Source organism: Priapulus caudatus, unplaced genomic scaffold (genome assembly GCF_000485595.1).
Source record: "Priapulus caudatus unplaced genomic scaffold, Priapulus_caudatus-5.0.1 Scaffold11, whole genome shotgun sequence".
NCBI lineage: Eukaryota > Metazoa > Priapulida > Priapulimorpha > Priapulimorphida > Priapulidae > Priapulus > Priapulus caudatus.
The window spans coordinates 1,068,478-1,087,794 of record NW_014577072.1 but is presented as its reverse complement, the minus strand read 5'-3'; the positions used below and the strand labels follow the sequence as shown (position 1 = coordinate 1,087,794).

Below are 19,317 nucleotides of genomic sequence, written 5' to 3'. Positions count from 1 at the left end.
ACTATATATACTATATATATATATATATATATATATATATATATATATATATATATATATATATGTGTGTGTGTGTGTGTGTGTGTGTGTGGGTGTGTGTGTGTGTGTTTGTGTGTGCGCGCGTGCGCGTGCGCGTGTGTGTGTGAGCGCGCGCGCATGTGGGTGTGTATATGTAATCGCCCACATCCGAACATACGCACGAAATTCTACGTTTTACACGAAAACCTAGCAACACGCAACTGTAAAACCTCTTTGCAATATAATGGACGTTTGCTTTGCATATCGGCAAGCGGAATCACACGATTAACGATATGACCTACCAAGTCTATTTCACGACAATATATTGCATATCATGAGCCGTCTGTTTTTACTTCTACAGAGAGACCAAAGGCTTCATATGAAATCTGCTGAGTACATGCAAATATCTGCCTTCTGTGCTAATGTCGAGTTGCGATACCATGCACAAAAATGCTGTGCGTACTCCCGTGAAAAACTAGTATATGTCCAAAATCCCTAAAACCAAAAAGTTCCACATTAGACGGTCGCGGTAACACATTAACCGGGTCGGGGGCAGCACCTCATAATCAAACACATTAATGTACATGAAAACAGTGAACCTTATGTATATTCACGATGTTCATAGACGAATGAACATTTAATTATCAATATGAGTAGGGTAAATCAAATAAATCGTGATAAACGTTACGTGTCGTGACATGCACACAGCTTGTGGAATTTCGGAACTGCGGATAAGTGTGTGCGAATGTGTATATGCCCACTTGCAACGAGAGCAGACTCTCAGAGCGCACAATGCACGTTATCATTAGCAAATCATTGACTCCCCAACAAGCGCTTTACACAAACATAAAACCGAATTAAAGTAGGTGACTGCTTGTCGGACCGTTACCAGTGTGTCAAATCAAAGCTACATTCCTACTGTATTCAACGCAATAATTTACGGCGAATTCGTGAATTCACGTCGAGAATAACACGCCGGATAGTCGTCCGCCATGCTATACGGTCACAAGATAACCGCCTGTCTTACGTGCTGAGCCGCCAATCGCTGCATTAATGATACCCTGCTACCTATACAGACTCAAATAAACAATCGCGGCAAGGTTTACTAACCGACACCGTCTGCCAAAAGACATGATACCTACAGTTGTATTTCTGGTCGTCGCTTCCTGGCTGGCACAGTGTCTCTCTCTCTCTTTCAATTTCTCTCTCACCCTCTCTCTCTCCTCTCGTGCGAAATGACCACACGGCCTCTGCACGTAATAATACCGGCTTCACTAGATAACAAGGACTGCAGGCAAATGAGCGATGCCTATATGCCTATCGCATCTCTTTAGACGTTCACACCCGAGTGGCCACCTGGAAATGCTACCTCACTGACCCAGTTTATCAACGCCGAGTAATACGCTACAAAACTTATCGTCGCAATTGCCGAATTATTCTTAACGGCAACACCCCTCGTCAAGAAACAGGTACGGGCGCGGTGGTTTGTTTCGCAGACAGGGCCCGGCTGTAAAACAATAGACCGTTGAAGAATAGAATGTTGACTTAGCAATGTCTTTGGCGATATCACGATCCGGATGTGTATTATCGATATCGATTACGACCCGCTGACCAGGGTAACGACGCCACGCTCGGCAGTTGTGGTTCAGGACGACGATACGCGACTGGCAAATGTGACGTTTATTGCTTCCAAGCGTCGTTGTCCTGTTTTAGTAAATAGTCACCAGACCGGTTCGTTCCGTTTCGTTTATCGAGTGTATACCTGTATAAGCGTGATAGTTATCTATGGATATAAAGATCACTAACCGTATCCCTACTCCTATACATAGTGAGATTATTTATAAAAATTTACGACTAATAAATTTTGAAAAAAAAATAAAAACAATATAAAAATATTAAAGATAAAGGTTCACCTAATATTCGTTTGCTCACTCATCACACTACATGAATTTCAAATTTTTACTTGTCCCTCCCGGCGTAATAAGTATCGGTGGTGGTTATATATTGCCCCCCAACTGCGTGTGCGCAGATTTGTCATTTGGACCATAGCGATGCTAAGTGATTGGTAAAAACATTTCAAAACCACTCATAGAACCTTCTTCGCGATCGGAGTGCAGTCAGCATCACTTAGCATGGACATGGTAGGTTTATGGCACTGACAGTTCGTAGGTTCATCCGAAATAAATATCTTATATCCACGTTACCGATGGCCGATACATGCACTTTGGGCGTTTGCTGGTATAAATAATGGCAACATATAGGTATTATCTGTCAAGGCAAAGACTTTGTGTCATCCGGCAACACAATGTGAATCAGAATAACATACCAGTGATTGACGACATGCTTTGCGCTCGATTTATCTATGGTAATAGCCCAGGCCTACACCCGACCCACGACTGACGACGGGGTACTGTATGACGACAGACACGGTACCAGCATCTCTAACGAACTTCCACAGCACCTGGTTGATGACTATCATAACTGTTGTATTGTAGTTGATGATATGGTTCGCATCGGCTGTGCGGCGCTACAGGCAATCTATCATATTGCTCAGCGCAGACTTCTAATATAACCTAACGTGCAAGTGGGTGTTATTCATGCCTCAGCATCTTGCGAGTGGAATGCGATTTTTTCTAGCGACGAAGGCCACTGATGTAATAGGAACGGTTTCAGACAATGTCAAGTACCCACTTGCAACCTGTCAGATACTTGGAAAAGTGGAATGTTCGAAAGTGCCTTTGAAGTGTCTTCCCTAATACAAACGCACGCAATGCTAGCGGATTTGCTTTGCAAACTGTTCTTCAGCCCTTTTGCTGCAGTGGTCATCTTACAGCGGCACATGCCATCACTGTTTGCTTTAGTTTAGAATATTGGGCACTGATTCCAGCACATACACACATACGCACACACACGCACGCACGCACGCACGCTCGCCCGCCCGCACGCTGCGTGCGTGCGTGCGTGCGTGCGTGCGTGCGTGCGTGCGTGCGTGCGTGCGTGCGTGCGTGCGTGCGTGCGTGCGTGCGTGCGTGCGTGCGTAATCACTCCCGCGTGAACAATAGAACGTCCGCGCGGCATGTATGTTATATATGTAGATATGCTGGCAACATCTGGCAAAAATAAATCTTCGTAATAATTATAACATGTGAATATTGCGAACAGCATTATGCGTAAAACACAGAGTTATTGCTGCACTGCTTCGTGCTTATAAAATGTATTGTTTTAATTTTTTATGGTATTATTCGGAACTAGAACGCACTAATCTGAATTGTACACGTAAGGTAGATGCCCTATATATAGACGCGTCCAGAAAGCAGGAAAAGTAAGAATGGTCTTGTCGATAAATTGTTGTTCTATTTTGTCAAGTGACCTGTAACCATGGTAACCGGTCCGCGTTAACTGTAACACGGGATATGACTAGTTGCTGGAACTCAACATCACGTATCTGGCGGCTCTCTAAGTTTCGAGTGAAATCTGGACTTTGAATCTATCGTCATTCAGCATGAATGAAATGTACGTCGTTTATGCGCCGAAACTCTCTAAGTATTTTTAATTAAATATTTTGTGTCATGTTTTTTCAGGCCTGCTGCCTATGGACGCTTTCTACTGTTGCAAAACACCGTAAGTAGCCTTAGGTAAGGAAAGCTGTTCTGTCAAAGAATTCGCGTAATTGTGTTTTATGTCAATCAAAACAGACATAATAATCATATGCAGTTCTTTTAGTATAGCCTTTATACATACACACATATTACATATACATATGCATGTTACATATATACATACACACATGTGTGTGTGGTGGGTGTGTGTGAGTGTGTGTGCGTGTGTGCGTGCGTCTCTCTCTCGCTCTCTCTTTCTCTCTCTCGCTCTCGCTTTTGCTCGGTAAGCAGCGAAAGCTCTCTATCTATCTCTCTCTCACAGCTGTGGCAGAGCGATACGTCTGCTGCTTACGTCACGGCGTGCGCATGCGCGAGAGGCTGCACGTTATCGTCTCTCTCTCTCTCTCTCTCTCTCAGAGAAGAGAGAGAGAGAGAGAGAGAGATAAAATTGACACTCTGCCTGCAGTGACACTATCGTGCATAAATTTCAATAGTATTATAGTCAGAGGCGTAAATCCCGGGGGAGAGATGGGGCCATTGGGGGGATGCTAGCTCTAGTACTATAGCCCGCGGATCGCTGCCGCAGGCTGCCGCAGGACCCGCCTGCGATCCCCCGCAGCGATCCGCGGGCTATAGTACTAGAGCTAGGGGGATGCATGATGCATCGATCCCCCCCCCCGCTCTTGAAGGAGGGGAGATGGCCTGGGCCTACAAATATCCCCTGAGATTTAAAAAAAAACAAAAAAAAACGAATAGCCAAAAAGTATGGTTGCAAACATACAAAAACACGTGAAATTGTGAGAAATTGCAATTCTTACATGTGTTATGTACTGTGTTATACATGTATTATTACTATAGTAACCTAACTGTGTACGCTCTAGCTCTGAAAAGTAATGAAAAGTGTTTTGAATCCTAACTTGTAGGGTTGAGTCTAGGGTTGAGATAGCTATAGTGCCATCAGACATGAGAATATGGTCCACAGTATGCCTCAGATTGCAGGAAAATGGCTTAAATATTTTAAAATTTTCTGGGGGCATGCCCCGGTCCCAGACCCCACTAGCACTGGCATGCCTACGGCAAACAGCCAATGTTAATTTCGCCCCCGGCTATCGCCGATCATCCCCCCCCCCCACACTCCTCGGTACGGATTTACGCCCCTGCTTATAGTCATATTGATATTGTCATCCTAGCATTTTTTTCACCGTGAAAATGAGTGTCTTCTGTACATGGATTTGTATCTGAATTACATGCAATAAAGATTTAATAATAATAATAATAACTAAAGCAGAAAAAGCAACCAGTGTGCTTACATTTATAAATTAGAATGTGTAGGTAGGATGTATGAATTTAAGGTGTAATGTGAAGTTTAATGTGTGGCGCGTCACTCATCGTAGCAAAACAACACTTGATTGATAATATTTGTTGATTGTAAAAATGTTTATTTAGCAATCCTACTGCATCATTCTCAGTAGAGCAATATATATTACCTTGATGTGATCGATTCATTGATTTCCTCGATGTGATAGAATTGCTCGGTGAGGATCTATTCGTCAATCGATCTTTTCGATGATGATGCGTTGAATTTCTGGACGTGCCCAGGACCCCTATATGTCAGTGTTTTTTGGTCGCTGCATGTCGCTTGGTAGTTAATCAGAGCTTGAACGGAACTCTCTGTCATTTTCTTTCTCTTTTTCTCTCCATCTGTCATTGTCTTTCTCTCTCTCTCTCGCTTTCTCTCTAGTTACATGATATCTATGGTTACCCAGCTAACACATAACGTTTTCCTAACGTTATGTTCTGGTTTTATTTTGGTTTGGTTTGAATTAAACCTTCTAAGAACGTTCATCAAACGTTATAAATAAAGTTATATATAGGTTCTTGACAAACGTTTGCCACAAACGTTGTGTCAACCACCATTTAACGTTTTGTTATAGTTGCGAAATGGTTTACTACAAACGTTAGCTATAAACGTTGCACTAACCATCATTTAACGTTTTTAAATAGTTTGTTAGGAACCGACATGTAACGTTACGATCAACGTTTACTGACGTTCATGGCTAACGTTTGTTCATAGTTACGACTAGGTTTATAAATAACGTTTATTTTTACCCCCTCGAAACCCTAGATAAACGTTCAGTACTGGTTAGTAATAGGTGTGCAGATAACGTTTGTTTCTAACCATTTGAGATAAATGTTACGTAGTGGGTTATAACAAGTTTTTGGCAAACGTTTTTTAGTTATGGTAAATCGTTTGTCAGGAACCTAAACATAGGCTTGGTTGTACATGCGTGCGTGTGTGCGTGCATGCTTACGTATGTGTGCGCGCCCGCGTAAATATGAATAAAATTTAGTTATGGTCCCTGCACACGCACGCATACTCCCACGGCCACACCCATATACATGCACACACACTTGCGCGCGCACACACGCACACACACATACACAAACACACACGCGCGCACGCACGCACGCACGCACGCACGCACGCACATACACACACACACACACACACATATATATATATATTTATATATATATATCTATATATATATATATAATCATATACTATTTTATTTATGCGTATATTTTGTATAGACCTTTCTGTGTGAGTGTGAATCTGATCACCACAAACTCGCGAATAATTCATGTAATTGTGAGTCATTCTTTGGCATGTAATTCCGACAAAACACTTGTCACTGTGCCGAAGAACTTCGTCCACACAGTCCGATGTTATGCTATGCTCGTGACCATCGTGTCGAGGCAGGCATGTAATGTCAGTCAGCATACGCGCAGACCCAGTTAGAATTCCTGTCTCAAGCGCAGCATGAACGCTGTCGAGAAGGTCTCGGAGACACGAAATACCGCGAGGATCAAGTACCGTTTTAATTAGACGCAATAGTTTAGCTCAGCGGACGCGAGTACGAGCCATCAACCATCACAGGAACTGCCACAAGCTTGCGGATTTATGCTAGCGATAATAATAACAACAGGAACTCGACATTCTTCATCATTAAAAAATTCAGCAACGCTTCGACAAGCGAATCAATATTATACAGACATACAATACGGAACCTGCTTAAATTGACTACGTCACGAAAATGTTTGTTGCCATGTTTTTACATTAAAAGCAAGTACTAACGGAACTAAATGCATCGTCAAATTCTCACCTGATAAGATTGTTTCTCAACTAGTTAAATTTCCAAAAAACCTGGACGATTTGATATTATGATCCTGACATTAATTGTTTGCTATGGGCTATGTATGCGTCACGTTATAATGTTCGATGTAAACATACACTATGTTTACATCGAACATTATAGTAAAATAGGAAGTATAATGCCGCAATTTAACCATAAAAAGTGAACAGAATCACTTATATTTTGTAAAAAAAGTGGAAATATTTTTTGTTACTTTTACTGTTTACGGTGACGTAATCACTTTAAGCAAACGACGCGGCCTAACGACGTTCAACCACAATAACGATAAGGACCATAATAATAAAATACTAGTTACGGCTTCTATCGCATCTTTATATGTTTTTATTGCAAGAACGGATTCGATGGATACTTGATAAAACCCGAAAGATCTATAAAGTGCACTTACAGTAGTAACAGAACAAAGCTTATATTAGGCGTGTTCACACACAAGAAAAACCGCGATTAGTTATCTGAAAACATTCAATATTTACTTTGCGTGACAGCATGTTTGTACATAATGGTCTCGTGATAATAGTAGTGAACCGCACTGATGATAATAACAGTTAGTAATGGTAATGCTAACATCGATGCGATCTTGCTAGCCAACGATTTTCTGTCCGTGGCCCACTTCTTATACCATGGACATGAAGCCCGCTAACCACAGTAATCACGCGATTTCACAAGGCAAGATGAGTGAACAAGCAACGCTACCAGTCGATTAGTGATACATATACAAAAGCTATATCTACAGACGGGAGATTCCCGAAGCATGTGCTGCCAAGCACGCGCGGAATGATAATTTTCGATTTTTCTTGATAACTAGGACAAGCGATGTGATAGTCGGCCATTTTTTCAATTGTGGTTAACGCGAATGTAGTCATCGAGTGCAGGCAGTATAAGAATTGCTGCGACGTCATGATATTATGCTGTCGTCTTCTATCAATGTCACCAAAACTAGCAGCTGATTGTGTACTACCCATAGATATCCTATAAGGTTGTTATAGGATATCTATGGTACTACCCGTTAGAAACTCCTACGCACTTAGAATAGGCTGTACGTCACTGCGCAGTTACTGCGTAGTTACTGCGTAGTTACTGCGCAGCCTAGCTCGATCTTAGCGCCAATAGATTAACCTGCCGCATAGGACATGTCTGGTCCAGGCCCGTCCTAAAATCTTGCGACGAAGGACGATGATTCTGCCGGCCGCTTTATACAACATTCCAGTCAATCTATGTACGGGAGTTTGAGTGGAGATGACGGCACCATTGACACAAATACTCAACGATTATTGTGGCACTAGAGAGTGCACTCTTCCCTAACATTTTGAAGGCCGTGGTGAATATATGGCGTAGAGGCGTATACCTGGAGAATATATGGCGTATACCTGGAGCATTAGAAGTATCCCTCAACGCATTGAAAAATATCAGGTATTCATTGAACCGTCACCCGTGTAGCGGCTTATCTCCCCTGCCAGCATCTATTATAAAGGAAAAGACTAAAAATAGCTATAGATCCTGATTGCTCTTGACTCTCCGTGTCTCGAAGAATATTTCGGACAAATACTGGAATGGAGCTCACCACGCAAATGGAAAGTCTGGAATTCACGTGCAGAGATATATGGACCCCACCCCCACACACACCCAGTTGATGTTAGTTGTGAAGGTAACGCGTAAATAATCTAGAAACTGTTCAGATATATTAAGTGAGCCAATGTGTTTTATGGTCAATGCGTGAGCTCGTATTGCAAGGAATCGCGTTCGCTGTCTTGAACTGGATATATCAAGCTCAATCACCGAATATTTGGACCTTGCAATACGTACACCAAGCACACTCTGAAGCTCGCCATGTATCTCCCCAACTTAGAGACGACCACCCTGCCAGCCATCCTTGCAAGCCAGTTTGAACCAGTTGGCATAGAAGTGTGGCTTTGATAGACAGACGTTTACGCCAATATCCATGCACAAAAAATTCAACGGAAAGAAACCAGTAGTAAATTTGTCGCGAGATGGGCGGGGTACGGTAGCACTTTTTTACCGTCGGAAAAAAATGCCGTAGGATACGCCTCCTTCCAAACAACTACTAAAAACACTTGTATCTAAAAACTGTTAGAAGTCAGCAAGGTATCTAGGAATTCAGTTGATATTATCGCTGCTGCATGGTGTCTCTATGCACTATCTATCGGTGCGATGGTCACCTTGTGTACAATAAAATTCAGCAGTTCAATTCCTGCCACACAGATAAGTTCGTCGGTGTCTACCACGGCTGCTATATTGCTCTGCGATACCAGTAAACGTAGTTTGCAACTCTGACGTTATAATAGTTGACGTACTATTCGGTGACTAGTTTGACTACCGAGTGAGATAACACGAATAACCTCTGCTTCGCTGTTGTATTACGAGGAGCTGCCTCGGATACTGTATAAAACGTGTACTGTAACGTCTTGGTTATTCGAAAACAGTTTCAAGGGTTAGTCATCGTTTATGCACATTCACTTCCGCCTTATACGTGGCGCTGTATAAGATAAGAAATGCAATAGAAAGCGGCGACATCTCTGCCTTGCGTTGATCTATTTCTGTTTGTTGTCTTGCGTTGATCGATTTCTGTTTGTTTATGCGTAACCTTGAGCATATATATAGATGTTCGAATAATTATACATTTGAGACTAGCGCGATAGCTACTTCACCGCCCCCTGGTCGGACAACGTAGTTCGTTCTTGAACGCCCTCGGCACTCACATTGACGGTGCTGCTGCAGCCAACAGTAGGAGATTCCCATTCAAAAACAAACTAAAAAAATCATAGCTTAAAAGCCTAGCGCAGACTTGCGACTTTTGGTTGCTCGTCGCTGCAACCTGCAACCGCATGCGATCGGTCGCACGCTTCACCGCGTGTGCGCACACATGCGAGTTCGAAGCGATTTCGGAGCGATTGGGAGCGACGAGTTGCTGAACATCAAACCAAGTTTGATTTCTTGCAACTCGTTGCAAGCGACCAGAATCGCTACGAGTTGCAGTTGTACGTTCCCACAGACATAGCGATTTCACAGCAATTTCGATTGCATTTCTAGAATGGGGCGCCATGGCTGTCCGTGCCCGTGTGCGTGCGTGCGTGCGTGTGTGTGTGTGCATGGTGAGGGCCAGCAGAGAGAGAGAGAGTGAGAGAGAGGAGGAGACGAGAGAGAGAGAGAGAGAGAGAGAGAGAGAGAACGGCGTAAGAAAAAAGGGGGGGACACGTAGGACTTAATATTTGTTTAATTTGCCAGGTCACCATTACGGAACGGGCAGGGGCCCGAACACGTCGGCAACACACGCTCCCTGGCGCAAACTTTGAAAATCAGCAATTTTGGCCAGTGCGTTGTGTTGCTGGGTATGGTGCTTTTCAGCATTCGTTTACTCGTTCGTCGACGGGCGCGGGCTGGACAACGCTAATGTATTCGGTCGGTCATTTCGCTCGTGCGCGGAGTGTTGCGTCTCGGGATTTGTGTTGGCATGTTCAAATTGTTATTGCGCGGAGCTCGGACGCATGAATGGTACACGCCAGAAGGACGGCAGAACAGGCGCAGAGCGCGTGGATCAAAGGCCAGAGAAACGCGGAGCACACGCTGGTATTCGTTGTATTTGTGCTCTGGCTTTGAGTGGTTTAGCGAAACAAACCATAGGCGTTCAACACCTAGCGGCAACTAGCAGTGTTGTAACGGCATTGATCCAGACGACCATGCAAGCGAATTATGGGTGGTGACAGTCTGACAGAGTGACACTGAACGAACGGTCTTGTTATGCGCGACCCAGCGGGTTCTTATATGCGTGTTCTAGAGTGAGCGCAGCGGTGTATTGCCATGGGGTATATAACGGGGTCCCGCCCACCTGTCTTTCAATCACCTTATCCTCGACCTCATGGCGTGATGAACGAAGATTATCTGTGATCGTGTCTCAGAAGTAACAACCTCGAAAGGATGGTTCGGTCCCGACAGGCTTGCGACTACGATACGAAATCGCGGATTCTCCAACATCAGGGCCAGGAACTCATGGAATAGCACTCATGCCAAATAATCATCAATGTCTATGGGGTGGGAGGGGTGCTACAAACACGATTGGCCTTGCTCATCCAGAATGTGACTGGGTCGTTGGGCTGTTCGTTAGGGCTGTTGCGGCGGACTGGCTGTTGGCGTTGAAATGCGGCGGTTTGCGGATGCCGGGTGGCGACCGCGACAATTCGATTCCGTGCGCTAGCAAAAACCACGGCTGCAGCATTCGTATGATTTTTATTATAACATGATGCGGCTGTCTACGCTTCTGTATGCGGGTCCCCTGTATATGCGCGCGCGCGCTAACAAACGATTTGCCTTCGTTTGTCAACTCGCTTTAGGGGGCTTCTCCCAAAATTCGCGTATCAAAAAAGATTGGGCCGGCAACAACGACCGCACTGAAATCTATTTTCAGTTGATTAATTGTTTCAGGCGCGGGGCACGTTGCGTCGTGTATGTGTGACTGGGGCATAAGACTAATATTGTTAAAACCAATTTTGTTTTTGAAAACGGGTTTCAGTTATCTGTAAAATACATGGCAGAGACAAATATAAGGTATCTGTGCAACACATAGCAGAAACGAATCAAGAATCAGAAAAAATATGCGATATAGAAATTAAGACACGTTCTAAAACGTTTCAAGCAACTAACGGTACATAGGTGTAAATGATGTCACACATTTGTTTCATTCGTTTTTGTTTACTTATTAATGACTTTATATTTAAAAGGCTTAATTGTTTAGGCTACCACCTTAATTCTGATGCATACTGCGCTTCCCGGTATTAATGGCATTTCACTGCAAAAACATTGAACGTTGATTATTATTGCCAGAATAATTTAGTTTTGACGAAATTTTCGTAAATTTACGCCACGACAGTTAAAACTGACTTGCCAATCCCGCACAGCATGAAAGGTATCTTTCGCCACATGAACGAGATAAATGAAGTGAAGCATTAATTATAAGTAGCAATGAGTCCCGGCCGACTGCGGCTGTAGGACCTTGTCGTAAATAACCAATAATAACACGCTTGCGCGTACCACGCCCCATCCTCATTTGGTATGTTACCGCCGTTCCGTGAGAAGCCCCAAGCTAAGAATCAACACACTTATGAAAGGAGAGCCCATTGCAGACTCTAATGCAGGAGGTGTTGTTTTTCAAATGTCTAATTATAATTAGACATGGCAACATTGCAGTGTTGACGAGTACCTCATGCATGCGATCCATGAAAAGGTTAGATGTTAATAGTAGCATTAGATACTCGTCGTGCTACCCTTGGTGTAAATGTAAGGCGGTGTCGAAGAAAGCCAGCGTTTTTCTTATCAATACACATGCATGCAGCAGGAATGTCGCTATGAATAGTGAACCACAAATGGTCGGCCTTGACTCAAACGCCACAAATACAACCCGTTATCGGCGCCCGGCAATCCGAGGTTGGGCACTCACCCATGGCCACCCGTACACGCAGCCTGAGGTAGAACTCTCACCCACCCACACACACACACAGCCTAAGGTAGAACTCTCACCCACACACACACCGCCGGAGGTAAAACTCTCACCCACCCATACACGCACCTTGAGGTAGCCCACTCGTACAGGCAGCCTGTGGTAAAACTCTCACCCACCCACCTACACACACACACACACACACACACACACACACACACACACACACACACACACACACACACACACACACACACACACACCCAGCAGCGCCTGAGGCAAACACTTCCACCCGCCCCCGCCCGCCAAAAAGCAGAAGGGTTTCCCTTTCTCCTCCCCTTTTGTTTCCTTCCTTGGCGGGCCTCCCATTTTTTCTCCGTAGTTCCTGTATATAGAATCTTCTCCCCCCACACTACATCATCACACACACACCACACAATCACACACACCACACATCATCAGCTACACACACTATGCGTACACACACTGCATTCACAACAAACACACTACTACATCAGACAACACACACACAACACAACCACCACAACACACACACCACACCAACACACGCATCCTGAGGTGAGAAACGTTCACCACACACAGCACCCACCCACACACAACACACACCGCCAGCCTCCCGAGTAGAACTCACACACACACACACACACACACCACCCAGACCAACACACACAACACAGACGACCACCACACACACACACCACACACACGACACACACACGGCACACGCAGCCTGAGTATGAACTCTCACCCAGCATCACACACACACACACACACACACCACACACCACATCACACACACACACACACACAACACACACAACACACACAGCCAACACACGCAGCCTGAAGTAGAACACTACAACAACACACACACACACCACACACACACACAACTCACACACACAAATACACCACACACACACACAAGAGAGAGAGACACACACACATACACACAGACACAACACACACATACAACACACAAAAAACACACACAAACACAACACACAACACAACAACCACACCTACACAACAGACACACACAACACACACACAAACAACACACACAAACAAGCACACAACAACAGCGGCGCCACGTACTACACCTCACATCTATCACACGCAGCCTGACCGTATGTAGACTCCCACCACACCACACACAACCACACCACCCACCCACACACACACACACAACACAACACACCACACACAACACACACACACCACCACACACACACAACACCCACGCGCCCTGACTGGATAGAACCACACACCACACACACACACACACACACACACACACACACACACCACACACAGCCACACACACGCCAGCTACGGTAGGTTACAACCACAAAACAACAACACACACACAACACACACACACACACACACACACACACCCACACACACGCAGCCTACGTTAGAACTCTCACCCAACCAACACCACACACACACACACCACACACACACACACACACACACCACACACCACGACACACACACACGCAGCCTCCCTGAGGTTTAGAACCTGTCTCACCCACCCCCCCCCCCACACACACACACGCACACAACACACCACGCAAAAAAACAAAAACACACACACACACACACACACGACACACACACCACACACACACGCATCCTGCAGGTAGAACTGCTCACCGCAACAACACCCCACCCCCACACACACACACACACCACACATAACAACACACACAACACACACACACACACACACACACAACACACACACCACACACAACACACAACACACGACAAGCCTGAGAGGTAGAACTCACAAACACACGACACACACACACACACACAGCACACACACACAAATACAACACAGCCACACACACACACACACACACACACACCACACAACACACACACACACCACACACACACGCACCAGAGTAGAACTCTCACCCACACACACACACACAACACACACACACACCACACACGACACACACACACACACACAACACACACAACACCACACACACAACAGCACACACCGCAGCCTGAGTGAACTCACACACACACACACCACACACGACACACACAAACACAACACACACAACAAGAACGAGAGAGACAACAACACAACAGACACACAAGACACACAACACATACAACACACACCACAGCACACACACACACAACAACATCACAACACACACACACACATACCTGAGAGTAGGAAAAAACTCTCAGCCCACACAACACACCCCGCCGGGGGTAACTAGAAACTCTCACCACACAGCACACACACAACGCAGCCTGTGGTAAAAACTCATCCACCACAGACGACCATATACGAGTAGATCTCTCACCCACCATACACACGAAAGTAGACTCTCAACCCACCCACAACACACGAGTAGATCTCAGCCCACCCATCACACACGAGTAGGAATCTCTACAAGACCCACAAACATAACACACGAAGCTAGATCTCTCAGCCCAGACCCATAACACACGCAAGATAGATTCTCGACTCTACCCATACAGCACGAGTATAGATCTCTTCACCCACCCATGCATCTACACGAGTTTAAGTTATCTCCACCGCACCCATCACACACAGTTTAGAACTCTACCCACCCATACACACGTAGTCTTTGAATCTCTCACCACCCACCCATCACTACGAGTAGATTTCTCTCACCCATTCCACACACGAGTAGAACTACTCACCACTCATACACTACTGAGCTAGAACTCTCACCCACCCATAACACACGCAGTAGATTCTCTCACCCACCCATTACACACGAGTAGAATCTCTTCACCTCACCCAGACACACGAGCTAGAATCTCATCCCACCCATACACACGAGTAGATCTCTCACCCACCCATACACACGAGTAGATCTCTCACCCACCCATACACACGAGTAGATCTCTCACCCACCCATACACACGAGTAGATCTCTCACCCACCCGCACGCTCTCTTCACGCGCAGTCGCGTGACTACCACGGACACGGTTATCTTGTCTTAAGACAGCGTGTCAGGGTCGATCTATCCTTATATGACAGCGCGCCAGGCATAACCTTGATCGGTTGCGAGATTATCGGCGCAGTCTCCTTTCACGAAGACTGATCTGTTCACGCGGAGCTAATTGCTATAGTGCTATACGCAGCGCAGTCGACGATTTCAACCCCATGCACGCGACCCCTTTCAATACATATCTAAATGCAATTATTTTACGTCTAGAGTGTACGCTATTTTCGGAGAAGTCCTTGTCCGTATGGCCTCTCTGATTCACTAGATTTAGCGGCTGCCGTGAAGTTATGTTCAATTAAGCTTTTTGCTTGAACACTTTAATCGTGCATGTCCCTCGATTTCACAAGACTCGTTAGTGTGGTCACCAACCGGCGTAGGTCATCCACGTTTGCACAAGTAATGGTGACAAAAAAAAGTCACGTCATGATATCATTATAGAATAATTATACCAGAGATCGAGGCCTTCTTGCCAGTGGCAAGGACCATGATGAATGCTGCAGACGATGGCCTTTTTTTCGCTTCAATTTTTATCTGGATGTAGACGGAAAAATAGGATTAAGATGGGGCGCAAACTAAAGTCACACAATGACCCTACTGTGCCTTTTCGCGCGGGACCTTAACTTGAATTTAATGCTACGATGTGATGAAGCTAAGTCGTTTTAACTAGTGGCGAGTCAAATTATGCAATGAGAATGTCACGAGTTGCTTGACGTTCCCACAGGCACTTGAAGCATATCAACTGTAAGCGCACGGCACCGCCATTGCGCGTACACTAACACATATATATATATAAGAGTAACACAATATATATGTGTTAGTGTACGCGCAATGGCGGTGCCGTGCGCTTACAGTTGATATGCTTCAAGTGCCTGTGGACGTTCCCTTGGAGTAATCATTCTGAAAATCATTCTGAGATCATCAGCAGAATGATTACTCCAAGACGTTTCTTAGCGATGCGCATATATGAAATATAAGAAACATCGTGCTTATTAGGATGCACCGTAATCAACCTCGGTCGGTACATAAGCGAATATTCTTGCAGTTGAACGTGGTGGGCGAAGTTACAATGTGCAGCCACGCTTTCTACGGCTGGCTGTAGTACGCACTAGGTACAAAGAATTTATTGTGCGATTAGGCAGAAAAGAATTCAAGATCTTACTAGAGATCTAGTACGCGCTGAGACTAGCGCAACCCGCCAAGGGTGGTTGATATGGCACTAGAATAAGAATTAGTCTAATTCGAGCTCAACACGCCCCCACTCGTTTAGTTTACATGTCGTGTCCATCAGTGAGCGTGCCGTATATTAACACATTAATTTCAATAGACGTTAATGTTGACACATAAGTCATATAATTGTTTTATTATTTTGGATATAATGACACCTATATTCACTAATTTCGTTCTTTTCGTCATATTATTAATTAATCACAGACCTAATATAAATTGATGTAGTAATCTTAAAAGAAAAATTTACAAAGATAAAAAATGTCAGTAATGAACGATTACTGTTCGAATTCAAAGGGAATTTTAGGTGTTACAGTATCGAAATTCACACTATCATCACAAACTAACTACAACAGAGATTTGGTTATTCGACAAGATTCGCCACGCTTATCTTTTACGATACCCTGCCGCTGCGCAAGTGGTACACATCCGTGTGAATGAAAAAAGACTGTATTTTAGCATGTTTTGAAACAAATGTTGCACTCGTGCAATGCCGGCGGCACGCAGAAGTTGACGTTTGCTAATTTATAATTATTACTCACGTGATCGTTGTGCTATTAAAAAGATTTCCGTAAATTCTTTATAATGCAATTTCAAATTGCATGAGCGGCCTGCTTGAATGATCTAACAAGTATGCGTTAAGCCGACGTTCCCCCGAAGCATTCGACAGACAACATATTACGCCACGCGTAGAATTGGGTTTAAATTACCTGCGGTGTTGCGTTCGTGGTTTTTTGAGGAAAATCGTTTTTATTTCAGCAGTGATGCGTATAGAAACACGTACCGGCAGTAGGTTTACGTGCGACTGTAGGACATACGTACAAAAGTGTGTAAATCATACAATACACTGTATAATTATCCGTCTCTTACTATACTTATCTGTTGTTCACGGTCAAAATGGTATACACGGTGAAGTTAAAACGCTTGCTAGTCGAAGTCAGTATCTGTACGCGTAGCTCGGTTTGTGTGTAATACTACAAAGTGTAATACATATGAAAGATGCATGCTTTTAGCACGATATTTGTTCATACCCAAGGAGTACTGTGCACAGGTATATAGAATCTAGAGAGAAATCTGGGTTTGTCAACCGATAACCTGTAACTGAAGATGCAGTTGGGATAATGCATCGGTTAAGAATGTCACGACCGTTGCGTTCTTCTTCCTTCTCTCTTATTTACAATCTTTCTGATATATCAATCAATCAATTAATCAATCAATATATCAATCAAACAATCAATACGATCATATCGCGTTGAATTATTCTCCACCAGCCCGCGCATAATAATAAGCAGCATAATATAAGCAGCGTAATATAAGCAGGCGATCGAGCCAGCAATGCAGGCTCATTGACGAGTAGGTAGGCCTACAGTTTACGTAAATCTTTTCTCTTCGCTCCAGCCCAGAACATTTCCCTTTCATTAGACTACAAATAATTATGCTATGTGTCAGTCATAGCCTCGAGCTCTGCCGAGTCAACTGCTTCCTAGAAGCTGTGGCGACAAATAAGCCACGGTCATTTGCTGCGGCCGGTGCCTCTGGCAACGCGAGCATCCAGGCGGGTTCCTACTTTGTCACAACATCCTGTTCCGCGGAAAAGGACAAGAATTTAACTAATACGCGTGACGTCACGGACATGGCGTAAACACTCTTTGATTTTTACGGCATTCTTTACAAAGCACAAAATGCCAACAAACATAACCGTCAAGGTAAGAAATAGGATCATCCAGCGGCGTTTCTCCGTATCATCCGGTTAGTTGACGGTTAGACTGGCGATTTGGATTCATAGTATGGACACCAAAATACGATATCGATCCAGATAAGATATCGTAGAGTATCGTGCAGCAAGCATGCAGAAACCTAAAGTAAACCCTGGCCACGGGCATGCATCGTGCGCTTTGAGTAAACACGCTTGCCTGCCGCGATTGTAAACCGGTCGTACTCGTAGAACGTGATTTTTTTGCTGTATTGCATATTTCGTAACATAACATTGGTAAACACAGTGTGACGATTTTGAAGGACATCGTGCTAACGCATCCGTCTTTTTAGCGCAAAACCATTCGTCTATTGCGGTGACCCTAATACTGAATGACATGTAATTTAATGTGTATACCTAAGCCGTCGTTGCAATAACTTGAATCGTTAAGCATACGAAATAATTAATCCATATTTAGTACTAACTAGGGCCTAGGTTGTTACACTATTCATTACTAGTATACGTTCACCGTTAAGGCCGTCGCACACCTACCCAAAAATCGGTCCGATTAAAAAATCTCTTCATCGTTTGTAAAATCGGCTCAGCGCGACGCCTTCCGATAAATACCCGCACACCTACGATAAAGTGTGATGTGCTATTTCACGTAGGATAAAATGTAAATGTCATGTGACACGGGCACGTTCAGCTATTGGCTGTTCAATATTTATCGTAGACGATTTTCCTGAGTTCACGCGCACACCACAAAATCTTGTCGGATTACACAAAATCGCTTCAAAATAATCGGTTCAAAATCAAACATGTTTGATTTGGAACGATCACCCGATAAAAATAATCGTAAGTAAAATCGTCTACAAATGAACGCGCACACCTACCCGATATCGGCTGATTTTTATCGGGCCGATCAAATCGCGTGAAAAATCGGCTGGTGTGCGACCCCCTTTAAGCACCGATGTGTAGCCAATGTGTAACCTACTATTGCAGCGTATCAATGGAACCCTGTAAGTGTTGCCCAGTCATTGCAAGCGTTGGCGCACGTACCAGATTCCTGACAGGTTTAGCT

General features: G+C 44.4%; 1 protein-coding gene across 4 annotated transcripts in view; it reads right to left on the bottom strand.

Annotated features, from left to right (window-relative positions):
• LOC106807453 overlaps positions 1 to 19,317 on the bottom strand; it is a 49,748-nt gene that overhangs the window by 29,548 nt on the left and 883 nt on the right. The window contains exon 1 of one of the 4 annotated variants that reach the window (XM_014809793.1): positions 1,157 to 1,398. The exons of 1 other annotated variant lie outside the window; for it this stretch is intronic. The gene's annotated coding sequence lies outside the window, so the exon portion shown is untranslated. Of the gene's footprint in view, positions 1 to 320; positions 484 to 1,156; positions 1,399 to 19,317 lie in introns of those variants that run through there. 2 more of the 4 variants (XM_014809784.1, XM_014809804.1) reach the window with 2 other exon arrangements.